Below are 15905 nucleotides of genomic sequence, written 5' to 3'. Positions count from 1 at the left end.
AGGCCCTCCAGGCCTGAACAAAAGCTTGAAGTATAGGAATAGTTCACAAGCCTCCCTTCAGAATTTAGAGGGAAAACGTTGGCTTCTTGGGCAATATGTTTAGACAATTGTCATATATAGTGAACTATTTGACCAAATTTGGAATCATTTGGCACAACAGGGCTTATTTACAAGCACCTTGCACCGCCGATGCATTACTAATAAGTGTTTAGCCATGCAACACCCCACTCAGCACCCACCCTGCCTCACCTCCCCGCATCATTTACCTGTGCAAGCCACCGATGATCCAGGTGAAACGTCGGTCCCTGTGTTGTTCCTGGGTGGCGCTAGTGAGACGAAGACGAAGGAGACACCGGCGTTCAGTTCGCCCTGACTTTCCAGGCAGACGGGCGGACACACTGAACGCGGCTGCAGACTGAGGCTTCCCGCAGCTTTTCAAGTCCAAGGAGGAGGTGGGCGAGGAGCTGAGCCGGGGTGCCGGGGAGCCAGAGAGCCGGGTGAAAACAGCGAGAGCAAGCGAGAGAGCAAGCGGACAGGTGGCGGCGGCTTGCACAAGCGGTAAGGAACGGCAAAAGGGCGGCGTTTTGGCAGTGTGCTGCGCCCCTGTGCCCCAAGCCCACCTCTCCTGCCGCCGTAAATGCAAGCCTGCTACCGCCGCCGTAGACACTAGCCTGCTAGCCGCTGCTCCCCTCACCCCAGCCACTCCAGCTGCAGTATTCACAGACACGGACACGAGCAGAACCGCTTCTCGCTCTCTCCTCCTCCTCCCACGGTCTCCCGCAGTAGCAGCACAGTAGCAGTTGTGGTGACAGCTTTGGTGGTTTTACGTGTGGCAGGGGGCAGGGGGCGCGCAGAAACCCAGCGTCCCAGCAGTCACGCCGACAGGCCGACAGGGGCTTGCACTGCCTGTACCGCCTGAGCCTGAGCTGCCTTTCAGCCTTTCTGCTATATTGTTAAGAGCAGTCAAGTACTCATCCACATCCTTGGGGAGAGCTCAAAGAGCAAAACAGGCAGCAGGAACTGCCAACTCCAACTTCAACGCCATATCGATTAGAAGAGCAGCCGAGAGACGACGCGGCGTGCTTGTCACCGGCTTCGCTGGTGGAGCACCCCCCCCAGCAGCTCCGCTTTGTGGGGTCAGCGAGGGTTGGCTTGGCTCCGGCTCCGGCTCGTTGGGCAGTTGACGGCGAAGGGGAGCAGCGCGCAGGCAGCCCGCAGGTAGTCCGCCATGAGGTCCGGAAGGGAAAGAAGACCTCCAGTGACCGAGCCGAATAAACGGAAACGGAACAACACCAGTACATCAACATCAACAAGTCCACCCGGTGCGACCAAGCTGACCAAGCAGACCAAGCAGACCCCCAGCGGAACAAACACGTCTGAAAACACAATAGGGTACGAAACATCGCTGAAAGGAACTGACGAAGGACCCAGCATCAATCCACTTGATGTCCAAGCAGAAGGACCACGACTGGGAGCAGAGGAGAGTCGCGCCTCAACACCTGAAAAGACCAGAGACAACAAAACAAAAAGTAGCCCATCTCCAAAACAAGGGAGGCGCAGAAGTCACAAAAGGAAAAACAATCAACAATTAATTAAACTGTCAGGACAACAAAGCGAAACAACAACAAAATACAACTTTCAGCCTAAAATCTACACCACATTCAATTTCTTAAAAAACCCATGGAATGCAATCTACTCTTCAAACGATTCCATTACTGGTCTCCAATCCCCTCTGCAACCGGCTAGTGAGCCCAATGCCACCCCCGCGACTACAGGCCACACCACAGCGGAAATCCACACGGCACCAATGCCAAATGAAATTACAAACCCGACTGGACATGGAGCAGACGATAGGGGCAACCCGGTACAGCAACACACTAGAACACCGTCAATAGAAGGCCACATCAGTCAGGCATTCCCACAAGCGGAATGCTCAAAGAAAATTCAACTAACAAGCCCACTACAGTCACCCGTTGTATTGAACAACCAAGCAAAAGGGCACGAAGGGAACTCAGGGTCCCCCAGAAGCAACCCGCATTACCAGCTTGCAACAACAAATCACTCCCTACCCATTCAAGATGCTGCACCAGAGGAGGAAAAAATCTGAGAAATCGAAGAGCACCAAATTCAAAACACCCTCGTAGCCATAGAATCAAAGCCTCATAGCAACACAAGAACCACCGACCTCCTAGAGCTAAACCTAGATCATGAAATTTCCACAACAACCTCCTCACCAACTAAGGATATGACCTTTCTGACCTCGGAAGAATGGATAGACCTGGAGACAGCATATAACGGCAGGCAGCCCACAATCATTAACAGTGAAGAAAGTTCACATCCGCCTCCAGAGAGGACTATGGATCCAGTCAATACTTTTTGGATCACTCTTCTCAACACAATACAGCTATCTTCAACGGCCCTACAGTATCAATCTGATAAGATGGACTTACAACTAACTGTTCTGCAAAGCCTAGCAGAGGCCACAATGGGGATAGACAGGAAATTGGCAGACCTGAACGGACTCGTGAAAAGAGGACAAGAGTCAGTCAAATTAACCGAAATAGACAGAACTAGCTGTACCTGCTCGTTAATAATCGACAAGCTGTCATCATTACCTATGATGCTGAGCAACCTCTTGGATGAAATAAAATTAAACACCATAAAACTCCCCCAAGCGGAAGTTAGGTTGGAGATGTCTGACCAAAAACCAAACACGGCAAAGCCTTCTCCAACAAAGGCAGGACCTCTAGAAAAAATCGCCGACACGCAAAAACTTATTTTGCCGATGGGTCAAACCCAAAATGTCACCCTCACAGCCGAAAAGACCGCTCAGAACACCCTCACAACAGGACAAACTAATGAACCAGAGAGCCCGCAGAATGCACGGGCGCGACGCAAGCAAAAAAGGAAGGGGCGCAACAGAAAGGTCAATGAGGACTGCCAAGGAGAAAACCAGAACTCCACAGCTTCGGATGGCATGGGGCAACCAGCAACCGGCGAGCCTCAAAGGAAAGACAATTCCCCTTCAAGGAAACCGGAAACCTCATTGCCATCAAGTGGAACGTCAATAGAAGGACTAGGAACCCCTACCACCAGCGCGGGCCAAATAAACCAACCAGAGAGAAAACAGACAGTAAGTAGAAACGAGTCAACTGGCCGTCATCGAACAGAGCTGGCACTAGGGCAATCGGATGGCCACCAAAGGGCAGAGAATATAAATTCGGAGGAAGACATTGAAGATCGGGTAGAGCCAAACCCAATCAAAGAAAACGTGACACTGATTAATTCTATAACACGGAGTACATGCAAGAAGACGAAGATGACACCTACTAAAGCAAATAATTCAAAAACGGCTAGGCGCACAGCTGAGTGTCAAAGGAGAAGGTTTGTGAAAGGTAGGTGGTGGTTTTTAAGTTTGGGTGCTCAATCAGGTGGTGTAACCGGCCTAGTACACCAAGTAGAAATGTATGAGACAGCGCACAAACGTGCGTGAGTGCGTCCCTGTGAATATAAGCACACCTTGGTGGTTCGTCTAAATAGACTGACTCCAAATAAGATATAGTTCACATTTCCTCGGTTTCATGAATATGCTTTTTATTTTCTTGTTGCTGTTTCAGTTCAAAAAATCAAAGTTCATTTCATTTCACTCTCAGAGCGAACGCACGCCACCAAGGAACAGTCCCACCAGAAAACGCTGTCCACATTGGAAACAGACACAAAAACAATCTTCTTCATACCCGAATATAAATCCAAGGGAAGAGTAGACATCTTAAATAGGGGCAATATACTGAAATTAACCAACTCAATAGACAAACTAAAATCTATAAACACCTTGGACTTGCTTTTAATTGAATTCCACCCAGCAACACACCCACAAGGGAACGAGAAAACAAGGGCCACGTGGAAAACCAGGGAGGTAGCCAAATCAATCATGGAGAATGCATCTAGCTTCTCCCAGTGGGGAATCCGGCTTGAACCAGAAATAAAACCAGCTTACCCTACCCCGCTACTCGTAAAAAGGAATGAAGAACGCCTCCCCCCTGGCCAAGTCAATACTTAAAGGAGCACAAAGCTACTCCCCAGGACGGGAAAAATACCTGGCCAATTCGCAAAAACGTTTCAACGAACAGCCCCTCGCAAAGAAAAAATAACTCGTACAATAATAGGAAGCGACACCAACTGACAAACAAAGTCAGCCTTAGCCACCAAAACTGTGGGTTCGTTCAAAAACAAAAATAAACTCAATATTTGCAGTTGGAACATCAACGGACTAGCCGACAAACTGGAGGACCCCGAAATACTGACCTACTTGCAATCCTTTGACTTGATTCTCCTCCAGGAAACATGGGAGCCCAACGATATAGCCCTACAAGGATACACAGCCTGGACATATCTGGCCCGCAAAGAATCACAATACGGCCGTTGCTCTGGCGGCCTGGTAATCTTCGCGTCAATCTCAGTTATAGGAGAAATTAAACCATCAAGCATAAATATTACCCCCCCGAACGCAATACAGGCAATATCACTTACAATCGATGACAACCAAGGAAGTCATCAGTTACTTGTAGTAAACACATATATCCACCCCAAGAATAAGCTGACCGGGTCAAACGAACTAGTCCAAGAGTTAACAAGACTCATGGAGGATGAGGAATCGGATAACATACTACTGGCAGGCGATTTCAACCTCCATCTATTTAGTGAATCGGCAACCGACGATATAACGCAGGAAATGGATGCAGTATGGAAAATTCCAACTCAATCAATTCCTTCCAGTTATAAACATAGCAACACTGCATCTCAACTAATAAAAGCCCTAGAACAATTGAACCTGCGCGTTCTCAATGGTCGATTCAAAGATGATATTCCTCCAGCACCAACATATCATTCGTCAACTGCCTCATCCTACCTAGACTTCATGCTAGTTACACTCCCGCTGTACGACAATCTACAGTCATTCAAGATAGGAGACAGAGCTCAGAGCGACCATTTGCCGCTAGAAGCTCACTTAGCCCTGACCTGTAAAAACGAAGCAAAAGAAACAAGAAGTATGTGTACAGAATATACCGCTAACTACAAGCGAATACGATGCAAGATCACGGACATGGAAACTCTAGCAATCAGTGCAAAAACAATAATACAGGAAATATCCAATACAACCGACAACCCACTTGTCCTCTGGGAAGATTTTACAGTGGCACTAGGAGAAAAGCATGCCACAGGGAAGAAAGTTCAAAAAGGGAATACCACAAGGTTCATGCTTGGCAAAGTAACAACAACAGAAACAAAAAACATCAAGCTTGAAATAAAAAAGACCCTCAAGCAACTCCGTCAAGATCCAAACAACACGGAAATTCAACTACAGCTTTGCAGGTCAAAAGTAATGTTACAAAAGAAAACCTGGGAAAGGAAAAGGCAACTGAACGAAGATCTATGGGCTAAAATTCTACATGATTCGAAGCAGAAGAATAGCTCTAGTTTTTGGAAAACCATCCACAGGCTTCAACAGCCAGACCATAATGGTATCAACTCGGAAATATCGGAAACCGATTGGGCTAACTATTTAACAACTCACTTTAACATAAATGACCCCGCAATGAAAAAAGCCAAAGGGGCAGATTCGGAAGAAGGAGCTCTCCACCAATTGGACAATATCGCCACACTCACCAAAAAAGCAAACCAAGTGCCCAGAAAGAAAATAACCGGGCCCCATATTCTAGCGAAGGACGAAGCCAGTCCTGTGACAGCTGAACCTAGAATATTCGAAAATGAACTATCAGCTCAGGAAATAACAGATACTATTCTTAAACAAATCTCGAAGAGAAAACTTGAGGGGGCCCCAGGACCAAACGGGATCCCTCCGATATTATACAAACAGGATCCAGCTTTTTGGTGCTCTATATTGACTCCAGTATTCAACGAAGTAAGGGAAACAGGAAAAATACCAACATCTTGGAGTGGTTCGATAATAAGCCCAATATACAAAAAAGGCGCTAGAAACGATCCAAGCAGCTACCGTCTGATAGCCCTGATAGACGTAGAGGCAAAGTACTACGCAGGCCTCATCCTGAAAGATCTAACAACATGGGCAACAAGAAAAAACATCATCCCAGCAACACAGACGGGCTTCCGGAAGGGCCAGGGTACCTTAACAAACATCTTGGCATTAACCCTATTGTTCGACGCAGCAAAACGACAAAAAGCGTGCTTCATCGATTACAGTGCCGCATTCGACCATGTAGATCGGCACAAACTATGGCGGAAGCTGAGCTCGTGGGGAATCCCCGGCCCCCTCCTACAGCAGCTGGAGATGTTGCATACTGACACCTGGGTTCAAATAAAACTGGGATCTGGCACACACCTATCGAGAAAAATAAAGACCAGCAAAGGACTAAAACAGGGCTGCGTCCTAGCCCCAACGTTGTTCAATCTCTTCCTCGCGGACCTTCCCGAAGAGCTACAGACAGTTACATCACACGCACCGCGGTTAGGAAATATTACGCTCTCAAATCTGCTTTACGCAGATGACCTGGTCCTTATCAGCCGGTCTCCTATCGGCCTCCAAAACCTTCTGGACAGAACCAATGCATTTTCGAAAGCAAACTCGTTGACAATCAATCTGAACAAAACCAAAGTCATGCCAATGAACCACAACAAAAAACGGAAACCCGTATGATACCTGGATAATCAAAGACTAGAACTGGTGACCTCATATAAATACCTAGGAGTCATAATAGAGGGCAATGGCTCCTTCAAGCAACAACTAGAGGCCACCCGCCAAAAGGGCATGACCTTCCAACTATCAACAAGGCCCCTGCAGAAAGCTCTCCCCGACAGGACATTAGCGCCACTCTTACAGGTAATAAAAGCTCGCCTACAGCCTATGCTCTCCTACGGCAGCGAATCTATGCGAGGCAAAGATGCAAGTACTCTGGATAACATCATCAGCCGTGCATATAGGGCAATTTTCCACCTCCCTAAAAATTCTTCGCCCGCTCAAATTCGACTCAAATTTGGACTGCTGAAACAATCTGTTGAAAGGAAAGGCCAATATGTAAAAAGCTGGCGCAAAATTAAAGATGCCGAGCACGGATCCCTAAACGGCAACCTATGGATTGAGCTTAACGCCAAAGAAACCTCACCTGCAAGAGCCTACCTAACAAACTCACTGGAGAGCCTAGGACTAAAAACGCTGTAGAAACAAGAACGGATTTTGGGACCTTTAAAAAAGCAGTGTCGAACGTCGTTAAACTGGTCTCCTCACTTGAGGACAGAGCCACCCTAACCAAGAGAGCACATGGATGGGTTGTGCTTGAAGGGTACAGAACCATAGAGCCACAAGAGTACCTATCAACGGGTCTCACACAAAAAACAAAAAATAAGTTCCTAAACATGCGCTTAGGCAACATACCCATAGCACGTTACCTAGCACCATGGAAAAGGCCTGAACCATCAAACGCATGTCGCCTTTGCCAATGTGCGAAGGAGGATCTTATACACATCATTTGCATTTGTAAAGCTCTTGCGGACACAAGGCGCTCCATGCTTCGGCCCCTATGGAACCAGAAGGGCGTAAAAACCTGCAGGCAAGCAGTGATGCTCTGTTTTAACCGCGAAGAGACTCAGTTAAACTGTAGAACAGTCAAATACTTTGAAATAGTGGCCAAAAAACTAAACAAAATAACACTTGGGTGCGAAAATCCAACCGCACCGGGAGAATAGTAATCTTTCCTAATGGCCCTAAAACTTAAGGCCCACAGACATCGAAGCCAAAGTAACTACAAGAAAAATATGAAATCACTAACAAAACTAAACGAAAAGACAGTTGGGTGAAACAACTAACCATATCAGGAGTACAGTGATTTCTCCAACGGCCTTATAACCATAAGAACTACAAGTATTAAGGCCGGGACCAACAGGAAAGACTCATTAATCTACTAAAGACTCCTTGTGATTTTATTAACGTGCAATACCTTTTTTGTAAAATCCTTTTTTATATAGTCAATTACTTTTTATCCATTGTGTAATATTGTGAGTTTTTATTAACTGTACAATAAACAAATTCAATTCTGTGTTCTTCCTGTGCTGACTTGGATTGTCGAGTGATGTGGTGGTGTCCCCGATGTGGTGGTGTCCCCGAGTGATGTGGTGGTGTCCCAGAGTGTTGTGGTGGTGTCCCCGAGTGATGTGATGGTGTCCCTGAGTGGTGCCCCTGAGTGATGTGGTGTTGCCCCTGAGTGATGTGGTGATGTCCCTGAGTGATGCGGTGGTGTCCCAGGTTGATGTGGTGGTGTCCTCGAGTGATGTGGTGGTGTCCCTGAGTGATGTGGTGGTGTCCCCGAGTGATGTGGTGGTGTCCCTGAGTGATATGGTGGTGCCCCTGAGTGTTGTGGTGGTGCCCCTGAGTGATGTGGTGGTGCTCCCGAGTGATGTGGTGGTGTCCACGAGTGGTGTGGTGGTGTCCCCGAGTGATGTGGAGGTGTCCCCGAGTGATGTGGTGGTGTCCCTGAGTGATGTGGTGGTGTCCCTCAGTGGTGACCCTGAGAGATGTGGTGGTGCCACTGAGTGATGTGGTGGAGTTGTAGTTGGAGGGTGGCGTTGGAGTTGGAGGCTGGAGTTGGAGGGTGGAGTTGGAGGGTGGAGTTGGAGTTGGAGGGTGGAGTTGGAGGGTGGAGTTGGAGGGTGGAGTTGGAGAGTGGAGTTGGAGGGTTGAGTTGGAGGGTGGAGGTGGAGGGTGGAGTTAGAGTTGGAGGGTGGAGTTGAAGTTGGAGGGTGGAGTTGGAGGGTGGAGTTGGAGGGTGGAGGTGGAGTTGGAGTTTGAGTGTGGAGTTGGAGGGTGGAGTTAGAGTTGGAGGGTGGAGTTGAATGGTGGAGTTGGAGTTGGAGGGTGGAGTTGGAGTTGGAGGCTGGAGTTGGAGGCTGGAGTTGTAGTTGGAGGGTGGAGTTGGAGTTGGAGGGTGGAGTTGGAGGGTGGAGTTGTAGTTGGAGGGTGGAGTTGGAGGGTGGAGTTGGAGGGTGGAGTTGGAGAGTGGAGTTGGAGAGTGAAGTTGGAGTTGGAGGGTTGAGTTGGAGGGTGGAGCTGGAGGGTGGACTTGAAGTGGAGGGTAGAGTTGGTGGAGTTGGAGGGTGGAGTTGAAGTTGAAGGGTGGAGTTGGAGGGTGGAGTTGGAGGGTGGAGGTGGAATTGGAGTTTGAGGGTGGAGTTGGAGGGTGGAGTTAGAGTTGGAGGGTGGAGTTGAATGGTGGAGTTGGAGTTGGAGGGTGGAGTTGGAGTTAGAGGGTGGAGTTGGAGGGTGGAGTTGGAGGTTGGAGTTTGAGTTGGAGGGTGGAGTTGGAGGGTGGAGTTGGAGGGTGGAGTTGGTGGGTGAAGTTGGAGGGTGGAGTTGGAGTTGGAGGATGGAGTTGGAGTTGGAGGGTGAGGGTGGAGTTGGAGGGTAGAGTTAAAGGGTGGAGTTGGATTTGGAGGGTGGTGTTGGAGGGTGGAGTTGGAGTTGGAGGGTGGAGTTGGATGGTGGAGAGTGGAGTTGGAGGGTGGAGTTGGAGTTGGAGGGTGATTGTGGAGTTGGAGGGTGGAGTTGGAGTTGGAGGGTGGAGTTGGAGGGTGGAGTTGGAGGGTGGAGTTGGAGGGTGGAGTTGGAGTTGGAGGGTGGAGTTGGATGGTGGAATTGGAGTTGGAGGGTGGAGTTGGAGTTGGAGGGTGGAGTTGGAGTTGGAGGGTGGAGTTGGAGTTGGAGGGTGGAGTTGGAGGGTGGAGTTGGGTGCGAGAGCAAGAAAGAGACGTAGAGAGGGGTAGGAGGAGAAAAAAAAATAACACACGAGTGGTGCGCACGTAGAAAGTAAAAACAATTTAGTTAAAAACACCTGGCTACTAGTTATATTTTTCAATATTCAGCATTGAAAGGGAAAGTAGGTTAGTGAGAGGGATGTTACGGGGAGAGTGAGGGAGAGAGCGAGAATGAGAGAGAACTACAGGGGAGGAATGGTGATAAAGAGAGCTAACATTGATTAAAAAGTGTGCTTAAGATAACACATTGTGTTAAGGTGGAAAGCCACTATCTATCTCTTACCCTTAGCAATAACAATTTACTCATTTTATTTACGTATTTTACAAAGCACCGACATGCCACCTTACAGCCCTTTCAAAGCACTTAAGTGGCATTTGTACTTCATTGGACCGCCCATATGTGTCTTGTGTTATCAGGCACTTCAAGTTGTGTTGCTCTGATGAACTATCAAGCCCTCCGGGCCTGAGCAAAAGCTCGAAGGATAGGAATAGTTCATAAGCCTCCCTTCAGAATTTAGAGGGAAAACGTTGGCTTCTTGGGCAATATGTTTAGACAATTGTCCTATATAGTGAACTATTTGACCACATTTGGAATCATTTGGCACAACAGGGCTTATTTACAAGCACCTTGCACCGCCGGTGCATTACTTATAAGTGTTTAGCCATGCAACAGTTGGTGTTGCACCAAGGATATTATTGTGTTGCATAACTAAATACTTATAAAGTCCCAAAAGCGAGACCTATTGGCTATGCCAATGCTTGTTTAACTTATAGGAGGATTTTAGATATGTGCCAAGGCTGTTTACATTTGTCTCTGAAGGGCAAACTCCAGGCATATTTGAGCTGGTAAGACGTGGCTTGGTAGGGTTAACATCTGTCAATAAGCGCCAAGTATAGTGTTTGCCAAATATTTTGCCAGTTCTTCCTCAAAGAGCCTCATTACCATACGCTATAGAGGGGACATGTTTAGCAGCCATGACTTGTAGGACTGGTCGGAGAGAGAGGCCTTTTAAAGAGTTCCATAAAGTTCAAAAAGCAGATGTAAGGGAGTTGTTTTTCCTTTAAACCAAGCTTCACTGCTTGTTGAATGCACCTCTTGAGTCAAAGATGACTCTTAAGCACTTATATTCTGTCGCGGATTACAGAGCCTAGCCATCCAGTTCAGCGGCGGCTCGCACAGGTACATGCTGCGGGGTGATGAGGCGGGGCAGGTGTGGGGCAGGGTGTGGGTAGTGGAATCCGACATATGACGGGAATGTGAAAACTAACTAAATACATACATAAAACCACTTTCAGCGATGCGGCGAGAGCAAAGTAAGTGGTTTTATTTACTTATTTAGTTAGTTTTCACATTTCCGTTGTATAACGGTTTCCACTATCCCCCACCCCACTCAGCACCCACCCTACCTCACCTCCCCGCATCATTTACCTGTGCAAGCCACCGTTGATCCAGGTGGAACGTCGGTCCCTGTGTTCTTCCTGTGCTGACTTGGATTGTCTTTTTTTGTATTGATATTGGCCTGTGTTTTTCTAAATATATGGCTGTTGGACTTGACCCTGCTTGCAGGGTCATCCCGAAACTTTGTGCCTTTCCCCTAGCCCTTTCGCTGTGCTGGAATTGGTGGATTCAGGATGTTGGACACTTTGGTGCTGGTTAGCAGTGCAAAGTGTGTATGCTTTCTGCCTCACATAGGTATATTAGGAACACCCCCACCCTTTAGGGGACAACTACCCCATGGTAGGAAATGTATATGCCGTGTGTGGTGTGAGAGAAAAATAATAAATGCTGTGCAATGGTGTGCCCACCTTTAATTTCACCATTTTCACCATTGCAGAAATGTCACTTTCTGTCTGCTTGTGCTGCCTGCCTGAGGTGGGTTGACGGTCTAGTGTTTGAAGTGACAAGGTGCTCTACACTTCTCCCAGTGACAGTGAGGCTGGAACTACCAGGGACATTCTAGAAGCTTCCAGCCCTTTCTGGTAGTTGGGAGGAGGGGTGTATATGTAGAGCAGTCAAGTCAAGTCAAGTCAAGGATATTTGTATCGCGCACAAATCACATCCAAGGAGTCTCATGGTGCTTGCAGACGGCTCTGACAGGAGGTCGTAAGATTTAATTGACAAAAAGCCAAGACTTCAGCTTCTTGTAGAAGAGGTTGTGTTCAGGGATAATGCAAAGATGGAGAGGCATTTTATTCCATGATGCAGGGGCGAGAAAGGAGAAAGCTCGACCGCCGTTCCTGGAAGTATGTATTCGCAGGGATGTTAACAAAGACTCATTGCTTGGAGTGGTTCGATAATAAGCCCAATATACAAAAAAGGCGCTAGAAACTATCCAAGCAGCTACCGTCTGATAGCCCTGATAGACATAGAGGCAAAGTACTACGCAGGCCTCATCCTGAAAGATCTAACAACATGGGCAACAAGAAAAAACATAATCCCAGCAACACAGACGGGCTTACGGAAGGGCCAGGGTACCTTAACAAACATCTTGGCATTAACCCTATTGTTGTAATCCGCGACAGAATATAAGTGCTTAAGAGTCATCTTTGACTCAAGAGGTGCATTCAACAAGCAGTGAAGCTTGGTTTAAAGGAAAAACAACTCCCTTACATCTGCTTTTTGAACTTTATGGAACTCTTTAAAAGGCCTCTCTCTCTGACCAGTCCTACAAGTCATGGCTGCTAAACATGTCCCCTCTATAGCGTATGGTAATGAGGCTCTTTGAGGAAGAACTGGCAAAATATTTGGCAACACTATACTTGGCGCTTATTGACAGATGTTAACCCTACCAAGCCACGTCTTACCAGCTCAAATATGCCTGGAGTTTGCCCTTCAGAGACAAATGTAAACAGCCTTGGCACATATCTAGAATCCTCCTATAAGTTAAACAAGCATTGGCATAGCCAATAGGTCTCGCTTTTGGGACTTTATAAGTATTTAGTTATGCAACACAATATCCTTGGTGCAACACCAACTGTTGCATGGCTAAACACTTATAAGTAATGACCGGCGGTGCAAGGTGCTTGTAAATAAGCCCTGTTGTGCCAAATGATTCCAAATGTGGTCAAATAGTTCACTATATAGGACAATTGTCTAAACATTTGCTAGATCTAAGTTCTAAGAGATGCCATGTGCTCAGACTGAGGGTGGACTGGAATGAGAGGGGATACTCTGCCAGGAGGTACCACCGCATGGGCCTGTGTGCTGGCCCCTGAGCCTATCTGTACCCCTCTGCTGTCCATAGGGCCAGTGAGAGCCTTTGCTGGAGTGAAGACTGCTGTGTCAGGATGAGTGCCACTTTATGGGAGATGACTTCTTACAGGAGCTGCTGTCCTGTACTGATGAGTGCCCACTGTCTGCTGATCTTGCCCAGCCTGCCCTGCCTGCTCTGCTGCCCTAGCGCCTCGTGAGTGCTATACTTTAACTGCCTGCACTCCAAGGAGGTGAGGAGCGTGGGCGCTACTCCCACGGGTGGGACCCCGGGAACTGTGAGTCACCTAGTGCCTGGTGAGCACCATATTTGAAGTGACTGTGCTGCTCTGCCTGCACTCTAGCGCCTGGTGGGCACTGTTTTCCTGATTACCAGAAGAGGTACACTATCTTCTGTCCCGGAAGCTTCTAGTGGGATCTAGTGCCTCGAAAGCGCTATATTCAAGGTGCCAGGGGAAGAGGAGCTGACGCCTGCAGCGCTGTGCTGTCAAAGCGCTATATTTCAATTCCCCTGCGTGTGTGCTGCATTGGGATGCTGCCAGAGTGCCATATTTGCATTGACTGTGTTCTGCTTGCTGCCAAGGCGCTGCAACTGTGCCCAGGAGAAGAGGAGCGGACATCTGCAGCGCCGGGATTCTAAAGCACTAAGAGGGGATTCCGGCGTGTGGAATTCCCCCCTGCCTGCTTGGTTGACAGTGGGCCGCTGCAACTTATTGGGGGGCGTTTTACTCCTCAGGAGAAGAGAGAGAGGAGTGAGAGACACTCCTGCCCTGCCCCAGTGCTTTGCGCACTTTGCTTTTGCTGTTTTTGCAGCCAGCCCTGACTAACAATGGCTGTTGCATTAATTGTAATTGCAGACTGACCTTCGTATAGCTGATCAGTATGACATTGTTGGCATACAGCATATGGGAAGTTTTAAATCTGGATAGTGTAGGTGGATGCATGTTTACAATGTTAAGAATATTTTCAGCTCTGCTAGGTACAGATTAAAGAGGAAGAGGGCTAGGACACATCCTTGCTTGAGTCCATTGCACATTAATATTCTCATTGAGACTGACGCACCTGTGCTCAGCCTTATCCTTGTTCACTTGTTGGTGTAAAGTAATTGGATGGCACTGACGAGAGATGGAGAGATTCCCCAACTTAGTAGCTTGGACCACAAGATGTTATGCTGGACCACATTAAAGGCAGAACCGAAATCCACAAAATACAGATGTAGATTTAGGGAGCTTAGTCTGGCTTGGTCAGTTAGCAGCATGATCATTAGGATATTACTATTGTACCTGTATTTTTGACAAACTTATTTTGATTCACCTGAACCAGTGAGCCTTCCTCTGCCCAGTCTATTAGTTCGGCCAGCAAATGTTTGGCAAAGTACTTTGTCTCCACATCTATTAGAGCAATACATCGGTAATTTGCATGGAGTGTTTTTTTCACCAGCTTTATAGATTAGGGCTAGGATCAACCCCGCTAGTTGTCAGAGAACATGGTTGTACAAGCAGCACAGATGTCTGGTCCAATATTGGGGATTCTCTTTAAAAATAGCTTGCGGTAGGCCTTTGGGGCCCAGGACGCCTTCACAATGCCAAGAAGCAATTGTTTTTTCATTCAGCCTCCAGGGTCAATAACTTTATTTCATGGTTCCCCTGGGTTTCCTTGGGGCCCCTAACATTTCCTGGAGATAAGTAGTCCAAGTGGCTTCTGAGATGTTAGAGGATGAAGGAGGAAACTGAGGGCCTGAGGTGTAGTTCACCAATCTCCAGAACTCTCTGGTGTCCTTTCTTCGAGTGACTATGAGGATTTTGTGCTGTTTCTGGCTTAGCTGACTCTCATGTGGCTTCTTTATGTAAGGATCTCAACTTAGGTAGGACAACTCTCCATAGAGTTGGGTTTGAGCTGTTTCATAGTTCGTGATTACATTTTTTTTTGCTATAATGAGTTGGGCAGTGGACCTCCTGAGAAAGGCCCCTAATGAAGCCTTTTGTTTCCCATTGAGCTGTCCTTTTTCAGCTAAGAGAATGCCAGAAGCACGACCCATTGCTCCAGTGGGTCAGAGGTTGAATTGCATACAAGTTCCCATTTGTTCCCTGCTTTGCCTTCAAACTGCACAATGGATCCTGTTGTCCAGTAAAGCCTCCTAAAATTCATAGTGGAGAGTGTCCAAATGTCTGTCTGACCCTTTTAATATGTCAAATAGTATAGGCTTAGCAGTGTTGTGTAGTTCCCACTAATCTGTAAAACCTGCGCATTTGTTGGACAACATAAAATTTGGGTGAGATGCCTAGACTGACTACCGAGCACAACTGAAGGACATGTTGGCCTAGACGCTAGGTAGCTCACAGTGCCACTGTAACCCCCCCTAACCTTACAAAGGAGCGAATGGTTTCTGGCAACCACTGAACATGGCAATCCTGACCCCCTCAGGTATCGTGGAACAGATCAGAACCTCGTGCTTACTTGTGCTCGGAGAATTAGACATAGAATACACACTGGGACTTTTTTAATATAATTATTGAACCAACGTTATTCTTGTATAGAATACATGTGCTGCACTTACAAGTAGACAGAAGCAGATGAAAGTGATTAAAAACACCAAAAGAGTAAATAGTAGATACAGTTCCAACAAGGTGCTAAGACAGTGTATATATACTGGCATATAATACAAGATAGTAATTAGGCGTATTCCTACTATGCATACCCTAGTCTGTGTGTGCCTAGATGGTGTGTGTAGGTGTGAAGCCAAGAATCCCCCCAATGGATGATCCAACCCCATTACCTGGTGAAACAGAATGTAGGAGCCCGTCTTGGTCACAAACTGGACACCCGTCACAGAGATGACAGATCGCTGTGTGGTGAAGTCTCAGGATGAAGGGACCCTGAGTGTCCTCCTCTGCTTATCTTTTGGAAAGCT

Source organism: Lissotriton helveticus, chromosome 2_1 (assembly GCF_964261635.1).
Source record: "Lissotriton helveticus chromosome 2_1, aLisHel1.1, whole genome shotgun sequence".
Lineage (NCBI taxonomy): Eukaryota > Metazoa > Chordata > Amphibia > Caudata > Salamandridae > Lissotriton > Lissotriton helveticus.
The sequence above is the reverse complement of the archived record's forward strand: the minus strand, read 5'-3'. Positions refer to the sequence as shown.